The sequence below is a fragment of the Zootermopsis nevadensis genome, unplaced genomic scaffold (genome assembly GCF_977971745.1).
Source record: "Zootermopsis nevadensis isolate Lab colony 2312 unplaced genomic scaffold, Znev_1.0 Znev_ptg000017l, whole genome shotgun sequence".
NCBI lineage: Eukaryota > Metazoa > Arthropoda > Insecta > Blattodea > Termopsidae > Zootermopsis > Zootermopsis nevadensis.
Window position 1 is genome coordinate 9487304 of NW_028259149.1, and position 6000 is coordinate 9493303.

At 36.9% G+C, this 6000-nt stretch overlaps 1 protein-coding gene across 1 annotated transcript in view; it reads right to left on the reverse strand.

Annotated features, from left to right (window-relative positions):
* The window catches only part of LOC110839339 (corin serine peptidase), a 123615-nt gene extending 117948 nt beyond the window's left edge, over positions 1-5667 (reverse strand). The window contains exons 1-2 of the mRNA XM_087350352.1: positions 5320-5667; positions 5150-5189 (exon numbers count right to left, since the gene is read on the reverse strand). The gene's annotated coding sequence lies outside the window, so the exon portion shown is untranslated. The remainder of the gene's footprint in view (positions 1-5149; positions 5190-5319) is intronic.
* Between the last annotated feature and the right edge of the window lie 333 nt (positions 5668-6000).

Consider the following 6000-nt stretch of genomic DNA (forward strand, 5'->3'; position numbering starts at 1 on the left):
CCCAAAAATTTATCCGATAAGCAGCAACACAGATCACCAATATAAAGTCCACAAATTTTTAATTCCACACTGATCATTAACCCTCGAAATGGCCATTATAACTTATATATTCATCTTGTGTGATATATCACATTTTCCTTTCAGAGTTAATAAAATAATATGTCTGAACTCTGAAAATGAAATTCTGACCCTTTAATATCCGCAAGGCACTGACTGTCTATAACAAATCCCTTAAATCAATGTTTTAAAAGAAGCCGCACAGCAAAACAGTTGCGTCCGTCTTGTCACCATTCCAAAATATCCTGAAAAAGAAACAGTGACCCTTAATCAAAAAGCAAAAACATAAAAAAATCGAGGTGTTATTACAAGCTTTAATTTCATAACTGTGAATGTGATATTCATCCGTATAGGCCTGCATTAATACGAAGCAGTTGCTCATTGCATCAATTAGGCGAAGAGATTCGGAAAAACACGTGCAACCTACTGAATGCGACTGCATTCTCCTTCAATTGAGCGAAATTCGAAGGAAAATGAAAATAAGCGTTTCACTTCCATCTTCACATTCGCTGATGAAACTACTTAATTTTCAGCTAACGATTAAAAGTTGAATATGGTTAAAAATTACACGACCCGTGTTCAAAAAAAAAAAAACCTTCTTCGGTGAGTTTGAAAATACAGAATCGCTTAAGTTGGCATCGTTGAACATTAGATGGTACCTCGTTCTTACTTAACTTGCCAAAGTTTAGGGACACATTTTCCGATTCTCCTGTGCAAAATAAATTCTCAATATCTCGACTGGTGAACCCTTTCAATGACAGAGAATCCCTTCGCCGGGATGCATCAAACATGAGGAAAAGAGTGAATGTATGCATCGCTGAACGCGGTGGACATTTGCCGCACGTAACCCCCCCCCCCCCCCAAAAAAAAAAAAGAACATGTGTCAGATATGGACTGCGTGAATCTTCGGTCACCTGTATGTTTCCAACCGTCAGTTCGAAAGAAAAACCGCGTAAACTCGAATACGCCTGTGGCAGACCGTCGCTAATTCCGTAGACGTTTGCTTTTTACGTATATATTTTCATTGCTTCGGCAAATGTAAAATGTTTCACGTTACATAGCATTTCCGTTACGCCATTAATCATACGAGTCATTCACTCTAGTTTAGACATAAACGTGTGGTCGAAAATTACATAATGAGCAACATAATTTAAACTCCTTACCAGATAGTATAGAGATCATAAATCAGGTAGGATTAGATAGGCGATGTGTGTAGGACGCATGGGGGAAATAAAAGTGTATAGAACATTTTTGTTAGAAAGCCTGAAGGTAAGATACTACCTAGAATACCTAGGAATTGGTGACAGGATAATATTAAGATAAGTCTTGAGAAAATAGGGTGGTCGTACACCTCCGTTCCCTTACATAATTCTGTATATATAGATTAATTAATTAGACTAATTTTTATCAATAAGCGCATGTAATTTCATAGTATAGAATTCTTTCGTGTATTCAGTCAAAATACGCATTTTAAGGAGCAGTCTACACATAGTATTCTAAAATATGCATTAGCCTATAACTGAGCATCGTCAAATGTGCCTTTAATGGCAATGTACAAGTCAATAACGGATTCACTGGGAAGTTAACAAAATGAAAATAAATATAATAACACAATGCAAAATCAAACACGAATTCGTAGCACTGTGATTGTGGATACCCATTATAAAAACAATCGAAACATGTGGGAGTAATGTTAAATGAAATGATATACACTAAACTCCTGTGCAGAAGATTGTTTTTAAAATAAACATTAAGAAACTGTTTACACAACTGGCAACGAATAAACACACGCAGAACGTTTGCATATTTCTCTAGCAAACGCCACAGTAGTCTCTGAAGCAAAGAGCAGTGTGTTACTAAATAAACTACTTGCCATTTTAGAGACATCACTCCGCAGTCGACCACGCACGCACGCACACACAAATACGTTTGAATTGGCGTGACAATGCAGCTGTAGTTTCCAGTATGTGGCAATGTTTCAACAGACTGGCCTGTCCTTGGTTCGAGTCTCGGAAGAGAAAACGTTTTCAGAACAAATAGGGCTGTTGGTAAATAAGCAATCAAGGGGTTCTGGGTTCAGTCAGCAGGGTAGAACCAGCAAACATACATTATAAACAAGGGTTCAGTGCAGCAGGGATATTTCCCAAAAGCATATACGAATGGTTTGTCATTTTGCACACCTCAGTGACCACCGTGTTAATTTATTTCGGACGCGTACAAACCCACTGTTGCAAAAGTAATCCCACCATGCTTGGACAGGAAATGGATTTTGTGGATTCTGTTAAATATTTGCCACAAGGATAAAAGTCCCATGCAAAACTTGGCAGGTCCTCATTTTGTTCAATAGACAGGCTTTTAGAAAACCGACAAAAGTTCGGTCTTAGTTTCTGGCATACTATGCATTGTATTGGATTCATATGAACCAGAATTAAATTCGCCACACAAGATTTGGTATAAATTCCCAATATCAAAATTCCAGACGAATTCGTTTATTAGCTTTCCAGATAAAACTGTGGACATAAATTACTCTCAACTGTGTGTCTAACACATTCACTTCCTGCAAAGAAAGCACACAGATATCGACATGAAAAAATATATTACATCGTCTTACGCATAACAAACAGTAATTAAATTACCGTAATTAAGGATAACAAAATTAGTTACTTGTTAGCAACATATATCAGCATGTCATCATCGTGACCTATTAATGCTGTAGACAATTTTATATTACTTAGGGGAAATCTTACCACAGTAAAAAAGTCATTAAATATAATTTATAGTCAGCTATTCATTATAAATCCAGTGTATTACAGAATTTAAAAATTACAATTTGATGATAATTAAGCATAAAATTAAACTGAGTGCCTCCAATCTGTAAGTAGCGCTTCATTTTAACTCTTTGCAGCTGAATTTCTGATGGGGAGAAAGAACATCTTATAGTCAAAGGTTACCAGATAATGCCCGTTCGTCCTTATGGTAGGAAGAGAATAAGAGTGAAGACGTTAGGATTATAAGCAATGTGAGCCTGGTAATAGGGACGGCGGAAATGCTGACGACACAGAAGACAGCTGAAGATAATTATGGAAACAAGACACGGATAATCTGCACATTATTATAACGTACTGTATTACTACAACCAATGTATTTAAAACCAGATTTGAAGGGAAGAAACCACATGAAAGATGCAAGTTTATATTTGAGGTTAATATTAAAACGTATCTTAATAAAACAGCGCTTGGTATTGCGATCTGAATTTATCTGCCTTATGTTGTGGAACAGTAGCTGATCCTTACGAATACAGTAATTAAACTCAAGAGTTCCATAAAATACGGACGATTTCTTGAGAAGTTGAGAAATTAGTAGCTTATCAAAGACTCTTCTGCACGGAGTTCGTTACAAATTTTCGAAAAGTGTGTAAATTGGCTGGAAGACGGACAGAAAATGTTATTCATATTGAATCAGCAATAATATAAATACCGAAGAACATATTTTAATTAGATCGCAAATAGATCAAACTTCACTTATTTTTCAGTGAAATTGGATAACGCAGGGAACATAATTCGCAGCGTTCTTAATTTAATAATGAATCGATTATGCAAAGTTAACATGACGATCCGGCACAGTTGCTAGCGAAACGTTGCGTAAAATTACTTAGAGAATAAAATCAAGGAAATAAGAAAACTGTGAGGAAAATATCCTATATTTCAGTTAAAAGAACAAACCAGTTATGTATCAGTTCAGACATTTTCACACTATAACTGAATACATCAGTTATTAAACGGGACACTCAGGTTTTACGTGCATAATAAAGTCTTATATTAATACGAAGCATCAATAAATCATATGACGTCTGTTACTTTGTAAACACCCCTCAAACTTATATCAGCTTTTAATTTGTCAATAAATTAATGTATTTTCTGTTAATTTTAAAACCACAAACTGTTTAAGTATTAATTATTACTAATTATAATGTGCCCTACATCAAAGTGCGTTACATTTCCCTTCTTTTATTTTATTTTACAGGTTTAGATCAGTATAAATATAGTTAGCTTTAACCAATTCGTAAGAGACATTATTTTTAATTTGTAACAAAGTTCAAAGGCTACTGTTACAGGCATACTGGTGAGGCTGACATAACTAGACCAGTGTTCGCTACCGAAGTGTCATGGCACAGGAATGTGTCGCGATTTTTTATAAGAAACTGTATATTCTCAGGTTATAATAATTAGAATACCCAATACACACATACACGTTCAAATATGGTTGTCTTCGGGGTTGTAGCGCCGTGTAGTCTTGTAGAATGTATAATCTGAAGCTTTCACGTCGACTAAATACAACAAATTCTTCTCGGGCTACCAGCCGTGAAAGGTAGTTGAATGGAGTAAACATCGACGTTTCGAGAACCAGCTTCGTCCTACTTTGCAGGGTACTGAACTTCAGTTCGCTGACACAGATGGTAGCCCGAGAAGAATTCATTATAGTCTGGTAAAAGTTTACCAATGTTTCAGAGATCCTTCCCGCCACCACCATCAGGGCGATTACCGCCATGATAACCTCAAATTCTAAATAGGTTCATCATCGATAGTTTTATTCAACATGTGTTATGTGTTGCTTTCATATGTTTCCATTCTTATAGGGCAAGAATTTATATGTAGATAAGTATTTGCAGTCATGTACAGTTTCGTAAACCATTTTCGTCTGGCGACATTTTGTGGTGTGTCACCATGCGTCTTTAACAAATTAGGATGTGTTGCTGGTGAAAAAGGCTGCGGAACACTGAACTAGACCTAATAATTTACATCATGAGGCTCTGATACCGGAGCAAACTAATACGACACAAAAAAACAGCGAATATTACATTTTACTCGTGTATTATCAATATTTTTTAGTTTAAATGAGGAAATATGATAATATAACAATACTGCCTAGACATGTTAACTATTTTCTGATATTACGCAGTTGAGATGTAATTGTGAATGCTACACGACATAAAAACACCACACTTTATCACTACACACGATAACCTAAAATGGTACTGCCGGTAACAATAATTTGACGTATTTACATATCGATATACAAAAAAATTGCTCACCTGGCGTGCAATTGAGGTTCAGCAGTGTATACTTGAAACCCTACGAATTTTAAACATTTGTAAATTCCAAGAAAACTTACACACAAACCGAGTTCAGCTATAAACAAGTAACGATATCATACACTACATAATCCATGAATGAAAAACATCCCTACGTGAAATGCACTTACGATTCACAAAGCACGCGATACTTGTGAGGCACTCACGAATCGCATGTGTTTCTGAGACACATTGCAGGCCAGTTTCCTAGCAGTACTGAAAACTCAAAGTCAACCCTCTGTTCCTGCACGTACACCACCCACGCGGGATTCAGCAGCCGCTACTACGGGCCTCCCCTCCCCTCCATGCACCACCCTTCATTCAACCCCCACCATCTCACTTGCACTCCCGCATTGTGTGATCTCTCCTCCTGCTCTGTCCCGTCTAGGCACTGCCAGCGGACGGTTCGATATGGCGAACCTCGCCGGCTCGGTCCCCAATTCATTCATGGTTCACCACTCGGTCTTCCTACAAACCGGTTTTCTGTCAATTCACTGAGTCACTGCACTATCAACACACAACACAGGATTTCACTTAATTTCATCACTGATTCGACCACAATCAACAAAAAGAACAGACTTGAACTTGCATTTTTTTATTTCTCGACGATACAGAACGTCCGTCCCTGCATTCTATAATATGTTAAAAATTCGTGTGAAATTACGAAATAACGTCTTTGACTTTTTATTTATTCTACTAATATGTTTATGTTACAGTTCCTGTGTCCTCCACATAATGTTTAATGGCTTGCATACAAAGTTATCCCTGCGTCACTTCGGAGGAATTTACTGTCTACATCTTCATGCCTGAAG